This window comes from Styela clava, chromosome 11, assembly GCF_964204865.1.
Source record: "Styela clava chromosome 11, kaStyClav1.hap1.2, whole genome shotgun sequence".
Lineage (NCBI taxonomy): Eukaryota > Metazoa > Chordata > Ascidiacea > Stolidobranchia > Styelidae > Styela > Styela clava.
The window spans coordinates 9400430-9414425 of record NC_135260.1 but is presented as its reverse complement, the minus strand read 5'-3'; positions in this window follow the sequence as shown (position 1 = coordinate 9414425).

The following is a 13996-nucleotide window of genomic DNA, read 5'->3' as shown; positions in this document are numbered from 1 at the left end:
TCGGTACATACTCAAAACATGGATGAACCACAAGCGTTTCGGATGATCTATGAAACATACAACTCATAACAACAATTCCTAATTTATCGACTAAGAACCATCATTTAATAAATACCGATATGTCAGAATATGCTTGTCTGAAGAATTCCGAGGTTGACCACGATGAAATAAAACGCTTCAGAAATACATCTGTGTTTATAGAAAGCAAGAAATCTGAATTACTGCTTTATGAAGAAACTAGAAATTATTCATTGCAAAACTTACCCACATTTCACCGTAATTCAATTTGAATGCATATATCATTGCGATTTTGTTTTATATTCAAAATGTACTCAAGATTCTCCCACATATGCCAAGCAGCACTATATCAAAAGCTAAGCAATACCTCAAACGCCAATTAAACTGTGTATTAACTTTTTCACAAGCCAATGTGATATTTTACACAAATATTCAAAACACATCAATCAATTTGTGAAAACAACAAAAAAATCACCTCCCTAAAATAGGTAATCAACTGGGAAGTTGAACAATAATTCCGGGCTGGTGCTCCTCACAAAAGTCAACTGATCAGTAACTAACTTTATTGTTCAATAACTGAGTCAAAGTTTTACAAGAGCGCGTATACACGTACATTGTCACAAAACACGACAAGGTTTCCCCACGCTAAGTAGTAATTTAAAAATAATAATTAGTTTTTAAGTATGATTACGATTTTAATATTCGTTCAACACCTAATTAAGACTGACACGCAATAGTTATAGCCGTTAGAATTTATCCGGGGCATGTCATACAATCTATATATATTTATTTTTATTAATTTCAACTACGTTTATGCATAAAATATTGCTATAAAATGCTATCGTTCCTTTTACGTTTATTTGCTTTTCTTGCTGCGGTATTTGAAAAATAAGCGTTTGAATTCGCTTTCATTTATTCTTCTATTGTAAAATTTTGAAAAAACGTTTATTGCAAAATAAAAACAGCTACACTTTGAAAATGTCATTTTAAAAACGCACCGTCTTCTTAACATCTTTTCTGCAAACTGTATCTTTCTTTTTTTTTTGGACAGAAATTTGCGAAAAAGGCGGCACGACAACTCGATCAAAAGAAAAAAGAGAAAAAAAAAAACGATTGAATACGTTGTAAAATTTTACTCATTTTTGACTTTGTACTATACTAGCTCATTTATTTTGAAACCTGAAATATTTATTTTACTGCAGCATTTTAGGTGAACATTTCATATCAAATCAAAAAACTAGTCGTTTCACATTACCATAACCAGTGGCTCAACAATTGCAAAATAGAAGTCATATTTTTGTTACAGCTTATAATTGATAACAAATTATTCATAACATTCGAAACGAAAGAGAAATGCTGTCAAACTTAGTCACGTATTGAAACCGAGACAAAATATGATCGCAATTATAAGCAAATTTCAGCAAATGAGATATCCGTGACTGTAATAATAATAAACAATTCTGAATTGGATAATTAAATTTGTTTCGAGCCATTGTGACTATCCTAAAATTAACAGATACTTGTAAATCAGTGGGTGCTTCTACAGAGCCGTGTTTGGAGTGAAGGCATGGAAACGCCCTATAAAATATCTTCAATAAATTCCAAAAAATTTCTCGTTTTTTTTCCACGAAATATAATAAATTATAATTTGCTTCTATATACTAAATCCAAAAAACAAACATTCTTCCAATTACTTTTACCAAGCATGAATAATACTAAATCAAGCTTATTGTCCTTTATTTTGTGTGGGTTATGTTTAGGGTTTGATATATTAAATTTATTTGACTTTGAAGACAATATAGACTAATCACATGGCACCAGACTTTAATAACTTCATAAGCAATTTGTTTATCCATAAATATCGTAAATATAAATAGTATTTTGCGGTGATTATAGTTAGCAATATTTTAGAAATGTCTTATTTTCTAGTATCCGGGATCAGGTATGAATATTTGATAAAGAATACTAATTTAAATCAGCACTTACGCATAACTGGTAAAGACAAACAAAAAATAATTTCAACGTTTTGAAGCTATTACCCTACTAAATGATGGAAAAGGCAACATTTCTCATTTTTTCAAACAGTGTCTACTTAATTAGAATTGAGATTGTTTTAGGAAATTGTCTATGACCAATTTGAATATGCAATAATCTAAATAAAACAAGTACAATAAATAATTTAATTAAGACCAATATATTCAGAAAAGCTATTTCCTAAACGATCCAATCTATTAGTATATGACAATAACAGAGACAAGTAATACGCACGTGACGTTAATTTCAACTCTTTCATATTACTTTCGTTTTCTAAATTCTAAATTGTTTATCAAACTATAAAGCTATTCGCTGAGGTTCCCATTACTAATGTTTCCACATTAACACATTTTCTCATTTAGCTATTTCGTTCCGCTAAAATGAAAACTCCCAATATGTAATTTGAATCTCGAAACCTATAAATTATATGACCATATAAAAGTTTTCATGAATTTAATTTGTTTTCAATCGAATCAAAATAAACAATAATGAAGCCAATAGAAGACACCAGCTGGTTTTGATACTTCTGTTAAACTGAATCCTACCAATAGGCAACAGAGGATGAAATTGTTTAAAAGTATTCATCTGAATGTTGTGTATCGTAATTTTTTTACGCGCGAGACAGAAAAGAATTCCATGTAATCCTAGAGCTTACCCAAATAAGTTTAAATTAAATCGAATCACGAAATATATTTACTCGGCAATACACATAAATTACTGTGTTCTGAACAGTCTTTGTTTGTATCGAGATATCTATATTTGTGGGAATCAAATTATTTCTGGCAAATATAGAACAACTTTCTGAATCAAATTTAAATCAATTTAAAATAATAAACCAATAATTTGGATTTTTGTATAGCACATATAAACCAATATTTCCTAAAACTTATAAAAGGTATCAAATGGTTTTTTTATAATTATTCTCGATTAAAGTCTAGCAATTTTAAATAAATGAAATTTGGATTGTCATACTTTGAATTAACGATGGACGACGGTGGACAAAATAAATATACCTAAGTTTCGAATGTCAAGAATAGCGTATAGTATTTCTGGTTTGGCTTGGTTTGTATAACAACGTAAGGTGTAAGAGGAAACAGATTTTAAAATATAATTCCACGGGTTTTATCGGCGAAGGTCAATTTAGGGCACAATTATTTGTTTCAATTATCCGTCAGTTAATCTTAAAGTCAGTTAGAACAGAAGATTTCTGGGAATAAATGTCGCCAAGGTCATTTTTGAAACTACTTTATTCGACAGATTTTACACTGTACAAAATGTACAGTTATATGACAGAAATTTTGTAGAAAATAAGAAATTAAAAATTAAATTGTTTTGCCCGAATAGAATGGGCATTTGCTTAAAAAAATTAAAAAAATACCTCCCACATAGTGGCTAAAAAAAAGTTTCAGGTTTGAAATCCAGCCAATTTGCAAGGTTACTTTATATCCGCTGTATAATGATTAAATCTAAAATTGTGCATATTTTTTTATCACTGAAACTTTAAAAAACGTCATCGATACTTGATCGCCATGTTAAGAATTTTATTCAACGCCCTACGATATCGCCATTTTACTCAAACGTAAACATGATCACACAAAACAAAAGCAATTTTAGATCACTTATCGCAATTGAATCTGTTGTTGTTAAAAACGCTCGAATCAATCGAGGGGAAAAAGGTATTTTCCGAGAAATATGCCTCAGTTTAAAATTGACCCCAACTCACCCACGGAAACTGATGATGCAAAACTAATGTATATGATTTCATATTTTGAGTTTGTAACATGAAAGAGAACTCCGCAACATAACTTGAGCATGACATTCTTTAAATTCCTAATTTGCCTTTTATTTACGAGATGTTTGTATGTACAGAAAGTAATTTAAGTGATTTGGTTATGACATAATTTGAAGTTTAAAACAGTATATATAACATCTGCATTTTCAAAGAATAGTTTTATAGTTTTATTTTTCACAATATGTGGTTTCCAGCGACATTTTTATATGTTTGTCGCGTGTACAAAGACACGAGTCTGTATCTATAATACATATATATCTCAGTTATTTAATGCGCGATTAAATATTAGTCAAGAATCTTTTGAATCAGGTTTCATAAACATTTTTCGTAGTGTTTATTGATATATAGTTATAATATTACAATGCAATTTAAGAAGTGCTAAGTTCTGACCTATGCAAATCTGATAAGATATTAGAATCTTAGACAGGAGACATCGCTGCCGCCTCATATGCAATAATTTCGATGCTGTTGTAATTCCTGTTTGGGTTCAAACGAGCCAGGTTGCATATATCACGTCATACAGTCCCGTTTTTTTTTAATATCTCTTTCCTCTGTGCAACGATGCACAAACTTGAATAAAACATTGTTTGATGTAAATTTTAAGTGATAAATTACAGTCAGTTTAGTTTATGAAACATGAAACATCAGTAATAGGTTTCACCGTCACATCCATATGGGAATTTCATAGTGACGTGAGCCAAAAACATACTCAAATCTATCGCGTTGCATAACATACTGGTCAATTTACAGCTGAATTTAAATTTTGAACAGTTGGAACGATATATTGTGAATGCTATATTATCTATTTGAACAACAATAAAAATCAGTCTACTACTATTATATTAAATATATTATCAGAAATATTTACATTTCCGTTTATACAGTGCCATACTTGATATATTACAGACAACACAACGGCACGGGTTATTGACAATGTATTATCGCCTGATTTAGTTAACAACAGTATAATAGGAAGGAAGTAGGCAATTAACAGTTCTTACAGCCAATTCAATTTTGTCCTAAGTATAGCAAAATGACAAGTACCATATAATTCCAACTAGCCTAAACGTCCACATTCAATGTCGGTACAATGCTAACGTTACTCTAGTATCTAATGCAGGGTGGTCCAAACCCAGGCCCGCGGGCCACATGTGGCTCACCGCGTTATTATCTGTGGCCCGCGTCACATTCGGAGAGTAATCAATCTCGCTTTCTATCTTTTTGGTCGGGAATATATGCTAACAATATAGGCATCATAGAAAAATAAAAATCGAATGCGGATTCTATTAGCCTAGAATGGCTATGCTTGATAACTATGTGATTGCACAATAAAAGTGTTTGTTTTGTATTGCACTGTTTACCAATTCTTGGCACTATTGTGGCCCGCAAACAATGAAAAAATAAATTTGTGGCCCGCGGAGCCGACAACCTTGGACCACCCTGATCTAATGTCATCTCTAACATCTAATATCATTACTCTGACATCTAAGGTAATGTCGTAGACGTTCAGTAGACAGAGCAAACTTCTGCGATGCTACTGATACTAACCCACTGCAGATATCTGCTAATTACCGGCCTAATCACAGAGCTGACATTCTTGTTTACATCAATCTTTCAGGAACTCTTCGATCGCCACATTAGCATGCCTCCATAATTTGTTCTTATTGGCTTATCATCTATGCAATGATAACACAGAATTTAACAAATGATAAGTATAAGACCATCGGGTGAAATATGAGAAACAGTAATTTCATTCGTAAAAAGTGGTCTTAGTAGCGACTTTTCGACTTTCTTATATTAAAGAGATATCTCACTCAAACCTAACAAAGACGCACAATACGCTGCTTCTATGATTGATAGGGTAACTGGCTCCAAACGGCTGAAAACAATAAAAAATGAAATTGACGGGGGACCAGTAGCAACGTCGGCGATACTAGCGGTCACTCTGTGAAAAAATAATAATTGACAGAAATGATGGGTTGGGCTAAATCCCGCGCCCGAGCGCCAAAAACGCAATTATACCTTCGAGAGTCAAAGAAATCTTCCAATTACCTTAAAAATTTATGACATTCCCTACAATTCATCGCAAGCATGATCGATATATACTACACACTGTTTTTCATTGAAAAGGCTTGAAGTGCATGTAAATCATCGGACGCTCAAACTAAATCTTCTGCTTGTTTCATTATAATGAGAATGTACCGTAAACATGATGTGAGATTAGATTAACAAACAACACAACAAGTCTATTTTTTCGTTTCGTAATTTGAACAAACACACTCAAATAAGAGCACTGTTCATCCCACTTCTTTCCAAAGCGACGAAGCAGATCACAACAACGCAATTTTAAATCACACGCAGATTGTCGAATACTGTATACGTCAACATAATACGCTATAACTATGTATAGTCACATGCTTATAAATAAATCATCTGTTTATAATGGATTCACTTGACTGCGTCACGGTACGCTGCCCAATGCGCACACTGACTGAAAAAGTTCATACCTGAATTTTGAGGCAACGCTAGCAATGAAAGATAATCGTTTGGTCATTATTTCTAAACAGGCTAGCGTTAGATGCAGGCCACATATGAAAAGTGCTTGAAAAAGAGGTTTATGCATTACCCATGTATTATCAATACATGTACCCTGTGCAGGATCAAACTGCTGGTCATTCATGCGAAAAACGCTCGTAACACGATGCTGTAATTGTATACACTAGGTCCAAACAACCAGAACTGCCCTCAAAACTAGCCTATGTCTTTTTGTCTCAGAGAAGTTTGCATCTTCTATCCTTGACAAGTAGAAGATCTCGTATCGATCGTCTCGTAAATCTACAGTTAGATAACACTGCCATAAATTCTGATTTATTATCTAACTATACGTATACGAGTTTTTTTATTCGTTTCATCCAGTTGACGAGCCAATTATACTGTAATTTATATAATAAATTAATTTCAGACATTCCGTTTTACAACACAGAAAAAGTACGGTACCTTATTTATTAACGGCAAAATTGAACAGACACCATACATCGGTAACTCAAGTACGTCTCTTTTATTGCGACGCCTCAAAAAGCCAATTTCACACAATGAAACCGCGCCATAATGTAAATATATATATTTTCCTGTTCAGGGCCATAAAAAATCATACCAGCATAGAATATTTCTGAATATATCTTACGTTCTCGTTTTAGTCTGAAGCCTCGCGACAATGTAAGCTCGAAATTCCGCGGCGTTGTTTTTGGAGTCGACAGGAAACTGACGCATTTTCAGATTTACATGAGAGCAACGAAAACTCTTTTTGTTTACAGTTATCATGATTAAACGGAGAATAATTCAGTGGTGGCATACCGGCTCATGCGTAAATTAGCAAATAGTGGAGAGACGACGAAATGATGAATGATAACATACCGCGAAGTATAAGTAACTGTCTGCTTCTTTTATCTTGTTGCATCTCAGACCAACATGATCTGATTAACATGACTTCATTACAGAAAGAACTGATTCATCTCAAAATCACACAAACTTTTTATCTTTTTAAATACGTGTGTCAACTATACCTAGCGATGTATGTGAAAACTAATCAAATACATTCTTGTTATATCACTATTGCACTCAAAAGTGACATGACGTGCTATAGTCTTGTTCGGAGACTTAAAGGAACATACGATTTAGTTAGTAATGCAACGCTGTAAGCTTGACAAACAAGATGGTGATATGGCGTCGATGATTGGAATGAATAGTTGGGTAAGTACGCTTGTAACGAACACGTTTTTCTCTCATATTTCTGTGGGAAAGGACACATTGCAGTAGACCAAAGAGAAGATAGGTCAAGTCACACACACACACAACATGAATATGCATACTTAAAAACCTTATGGTTTTTGGGGTTCAATATTTTATTTTTGGACCAAAATCCAGAATTGATGCAGAATTCTTAAATAAATAGAATGAATTTTAAAATAAATGACCAAAACCTAAAAATTATATCAAAAATCGAAATACACAATGCACATTGATACATATATTAGGCTTGTAAAAAAGATTTTTTTTGATTTAACCACATTATTAAATTCAAATTGACAATTTTAATATATACCAGTGGCTAACTTACAAAACTGACAGCAAAGCCAATGCGAATACCGTTGTAAAATTTTTATACCTGTTCAAAAAAATAATATAATATTGTTAGATCATGATAACAAAAATAGAGTTCTCAAACCAATTATATTATTTTGAAAATATTTTTATGCGTATGAGCGAAACGCCGGGAAAAAGTAGATTAGATTTCAGATTGTGTAGAACAATAGTTCAAAGTGAATCGAAAATCAGGTAAAGCCATGAAACCGAGATTACTGGCCCGAAAATATATAGCATTTCATTTTAAGTATGTAATTTGAGCCAGTTCAGTTTATCTATTCTAAGATAGCGTTAAAATTTATAACAAGAGAAAGCTGGCTGTTTTTTTGACATTGTCAGATGGATGGAAACTAATGGAAAACAACAACAGAATAGCATATAGAACATGTAAACAGAGTTGTAGTCACAGTCTACGTTTGATACAAGGCATTTTCAATTCGGAACTTTAGCCTAAAAACCCACACAATCGCGATTTTGGTATTGTAAACTTTCATTCTGTAGCAACTAAATAAACTAATCTGTACAATTAAACGGACTGAATATTTTCTAACTCTGAATTCTTAAAAAATAATTTGCTTCATTCAAACTTTAATCTCAACTTAAAATAGACTTGGTATTCTTGATCTACGTGGTTTTCTTGTTACCCACTGCCATGATTTGAACACAAGCGGCATATCTCTCCTAAATCCCAGGTATAAGTTTTCACTTTAACGATCTGGGAGTGGTAGATAAAAACGATTTTGGTGCAATTACGGAACATAATTATGGTAATAATAGAATAGAAAATTGGAAAGAAAATTCAACACAAATATATAAATAAAGCCAGCTTCAAGAAAATATTCTGTTCATATCGCCACAAAGATGTTTTCAAAATTGAAAAAAAAAATAAATAAACAAAATCTGAAAATTGGAATCTTTACCATATAAAACACATAATATTTATTGTCGAAGACCTAGAATTCTGTGCGAAAACATTGTATTCTAGTCCAACGAGACGGTAACTTTTTTTATTATAACATTGATAATTTTTATCCAGCATTTTAAAAGTTGAACCATGTTTTGACGACAACCTAACATTCAATTCTAACGTGAGTGTAGTATGAAAGTATATGGCGCTTATAACAATTAAAGCCTTGACCAATTCCAATTCGATGAACCTCTGAGGCACACATTTTCTCAATTTCAGTGTCAAAAGTCAGTTTTTATAAGTGTAATTACGCACATAAGCCAATCTCACGAGTAGCTGATTTTTATTCAAAATTTCTATACACCATAGATTGCAACGCAATGAAAAATGTCACCAAATAACACGTTTCTCGTTCATGCAACTCAGTCCAATGCACCTATATTACAATTATACTATAACAATTTATATGCATGACATGACTCAATATTACAATGTCCGTGTTTGACATTATTTTTGTATTAAATGCAGATTTGTTGTTCACACGAGGAGCTGATGTGTCATGAGCTGCATGCAAATGTTTCGCGTAAACAGAAAAGTCAAATATGATCTCGAAGCTCATTATGTGAAATGTTTTCTATGCAAAATCACGAATGCGAATCTCACGAATTCTATCTTTCGATCAACGTGTACTTTGCTTTACACTAAAAATGGGCTCGATTCATTCATTCAAGTAACTGAATGACCCCAGCAAGCCTTATCTTTTTTGTGAATCACTCGGACCTGGCAATCATTTCTTAAAACTGATATTCAATTTCTACATGTTACAAAGGCGAGGTAGTCTAAGCCCTAAGGCAGTAGCGGTTCTTGAACTTTCCTAATCCGCAACCCCTTTTGAAAGACTTTCAACGCTTGTGCCCCCTGCTTTTCTGACAAAAAATACTTAGTTTTTCTTTTAACGGGTTTCCATTAGGTGCATTGTGGAGCCAAGGCCCAGCTAAGAAACCCTGGTCTAGTGATCAGAGCTTATGCTGAAATCGATTGTTAGAGCTCGCAAGTTTGAGTTTTTAACACACCATTGACCCTAGCAGTAATTCCCTCCTTTTGAGTGACTTCTTAATGAAGAGCGTTACTGAAAGCAATGGAGCGAATAACTCCCACTAGAAATTCCCCAATTAGTACATCACACTAAATCATTCATCCTACGACTTGTATAGGACCTAGGTTTTAATTACATCTTTCAACTGCGAGCAAGATATCGACGTTGAGCTGACCATTAAGAGTATATTCTCAAGTTCAAAATGTTTTTTCTCGTTGAAAATATGCCAACATGTTCTCGAAAATGGTTGTGTATTGCCTATGGCCCGAAGCCACACAACCACTTTCTAGTTCTGTCGTTTTTCGAATGACCGCGCTGAATGATAAATTTGAAGCACTATAGTCTAATTTATGAACTGTCGACAGAATTAGCGAATTCTTCTTACTTACTATTTTCTGACATCCGTTGTACTGGTTTGTCAACTCATTTCATAATTAATTTCGACTCTTTGCCAATTAAATATTCTATAATTATTCAATTCTAATATTCACGCTGAAATGAGCGTATAACGTTTACAACATTACGGTATAACTTTACACATAAATTATAAATAGCAACAATGAAATATTTGTTCAGTAACTTCAAAATTGTGATTTCAGCTTTTTCCAGTCAAGAAAAAATCTGATTTGAAAACATCCAAACGGAATAGCACCGTTGCCGTTAAAAAACAACTCTAAGTGGTACTAAGCGCGGGTAAATTTTGGTTTGATATACTTGATAATATTAACGATGTGATTGAACTACAATAAAAGCATTCATTTTGCTATACTTTTTTAAAGTATTGATGTCATAAATAAATGATTATCAATAACAGATGACGTAACGTCAAATTAGCTGAAATTGTTGTCGTCATCTACCTAGTAAAGTTGAATTAATAACAAACGTGCAACGTAATTTTGAAAGAAAAACCAACAATTATATAAATGTTTATCTACGAAAAAAGGGGTCAGCCAGGAAATGATGCAAAATGATTCTATGTAATCAAAATGAATTTCAATTAGTAAAAGTTCATCATGTTTCAGATAAAATATAAACAGCAGATTCGTTGAAAAAACACACTTATGCTGCATAAATGTAGTGGGCAACGGTAGACAATTTTTGTTATACCACACTGACACATATTGAAACAAGCTCAGGGTGAGTTTCTCACTGTGAGATACCCCATGGGTGACACAAACTGGTTATCTGGGGATCACGGGTAAAGGTATTGACTTGGCGCACGAATACTACACTAATTTAAAGTGTATTACTATTGACCATGGTTGGATGAATTCTTCAACTGCATTTATACTTTTTCTTTCATTTGTTAGATTTTTAATATTAAACGTGGCACATAAAATAACTAATGGAACGTTCGAAGCAAAACTATAGGTAATTTGGCAAGAGAGCAAGGAGACCAATCATTGAGCGTCTTTAAAACTGAGACCACGAATCGTGTAAGATGGTGAACCGCTAGCTTCCAAAACCATAGCCTACAAACATTTTTCAATCTTATTGTACGAGACGACTCCAATAAACCGTATTGAAATAATTATAAACGTTGGAAATTACCATTACAGAAATCCAGATAAAATATGCTTACAGTAGCCTGCATTTATTTTTTAATTTATCATATACCATGAATCGCGAATTTCAAAACATTTGCAGCATTGAAAACAAAAACGATAGCTATATTTACTTAATTCCTCTATCCTTACTTTGAACGCCATTATCGTCTTTGAACGCGAGCACTGGCAAGTACAACCCAGTCCAAATCTGGAATAATCTGTTTAAAATCTTAAAACAGATTTAAATTGAAAAACAATCGAATCAATTAAATACCGTCATATCCGACAACGCGTTACTCACTACTTAGAATCTATTATAAAAAAAAGTTAGTTCTCTTGCCAAAATTCAGCTCTGTACAATGAAGATTCTTACTTTGTTTCTTTTACTTCACGATAAATACTTTTGATTTATTATGCACGGAAAGTATTTCTCACAAAAACTATATTATCGGTGGTACTTCAGTAATAAGCAGTAATAGGCCATTAATTGTATCATTTATATTTATCCGGATGCTCAGCAAGTATGAGTTATAATTATAAATTTCTGCGTGTACGCCTAAGAGTCTAAACATAGCCATTCCTACTGTTGAGATAAAGACAATCAGAAGGGGAACATTTCCAAAATAATTTTATTTACAAATTCGAAAGATCCATTTTCTGTAGTTGATAGAAAATAAAATGAAAGCAGTCCTCGGAATAGATTCCATCCAATTCTCTGAATATGAAACACGTAGTACTTCGCTTTAACATTACTAGGCTTCCCAATTTTAGCTTTACCAAATCGTAAATATAAAATAATACGTAGAAACTAAATAAGATCCGGAAGTACTAAAAGTACAGTTTTGCCGGAATATCTCATAATTTGAGCAACTTAGATTGGATTGAACATGATTTTAAGACCATTTATTCATGTACCTTTGACCCGTATTACGTAATATTAGTGTCGAATGCTTTGCCCCGAGGACCAGTCAGGACAGAAATAGCTCTTATTAAATAGTTCGACGGACATAAAATAAATCGTTTAATGTCATAATGGCAATGAAAAAAGATAAACAAACACTTTACCGCGAAGTTATTTACTGAGTGTGAAGCTCGTAGACAATTCCAACCATTTTGCGGTATATTCATGGACATGATATTTCAAACAGTCTGTACCACGTCAATTAAGGCAGAATTCATTTTTCAAATAAAAAAAAATGTAAACAACGGCATGTTCAAACCATAATACTTGATACACCCTTCAGGGGTGAAATGAAAATCAACTGAAGTAGCACGATGCGAGGCTCTGGTTAAAAGCTTCGAATAAGCAGTATGTTTTAAAAGATTCGAAATCTTCCGGGACAAACCCAATTTATTACACTTTGTGGGACGTGACAGTCGATTAATCTGGACCAGGGGTTTTTAAACCGCGATGTCGACGTATTTGACCCCACTTTTAAAACCCCATATTGGACATTCGTCTTTTAGAACTGTCTACACTTTACACGCTAGTGAAAATTGTTGAAAACACAACGTTGCTCTAATTTTCGTATTCACCCTAACTGGGTGCATAGGAGACATCATGGCCTTCCAGTGGAATTTCAACAAAGTTTTGATTGAATATATTCCATATTATTTTATCACTATATCTATTAAAAAATAGTATTCAATATTATCATGTACCTATAATCACTTATAACTTTGTACCAACTAAATTTCTAAATAATCAGATAGTGACACTGCAGAACCCTGAAAGTCACATTGGGCCTTAGAAAAGGGAAATTGAAAATATCTAGTAAAACATATCATCGGTAAGGTATTCCACGTATCTGAAGTTGTCAGAGATAAGCTAACATTGGGAGATAATAAAAAGCCTACAGACGTATGAAAGTACTTGAAATCGCTATTTGTAGCGCTTATAAGCAATCAACTGTATAAGAAATTTGACAGTAAAATTATACGCTGTACTTGAGACAATCACCTGGTAAATTTGCGAGCGTAATACCCGGACTCACTGATCAAACGGCCGAACGTAAATGCTAAGCTGCCGTAGTCGACAATATCTGATAGGCAGGTTGAGCATAAATTATTTTGACCACACTCTCGTTGCCAGCAATATTGATTTCATCTTTCCGATGGGGCAGCTCCATTCTTTCAAAAATATTTTAAAGTATAGTATAACCAAGTCAAGATTCCTGATCTTGTTCGACCTAGCGTACTGCGCTTTTGACTTTTGGCTTTTCTCTTTGATTACAGGACCAATTTTCACTTGTTAAAGATTGAAGTTTTTGCTAGAGAGGTATTACTTTTATTTAGTTCAAATATTTTTGTGAGCTCTATGAAATTCGTTTTTTGTGTGCTATGACGCCACTAACATTTGACACCTTGTCCTTGTGGTGGTTCCGCGAACGCACATCAGCCGATCCCGTGCTCAGCGAACGTCAGTGGAATGGTTCTTAGCGAAAGTGGAAAGTTTTTCA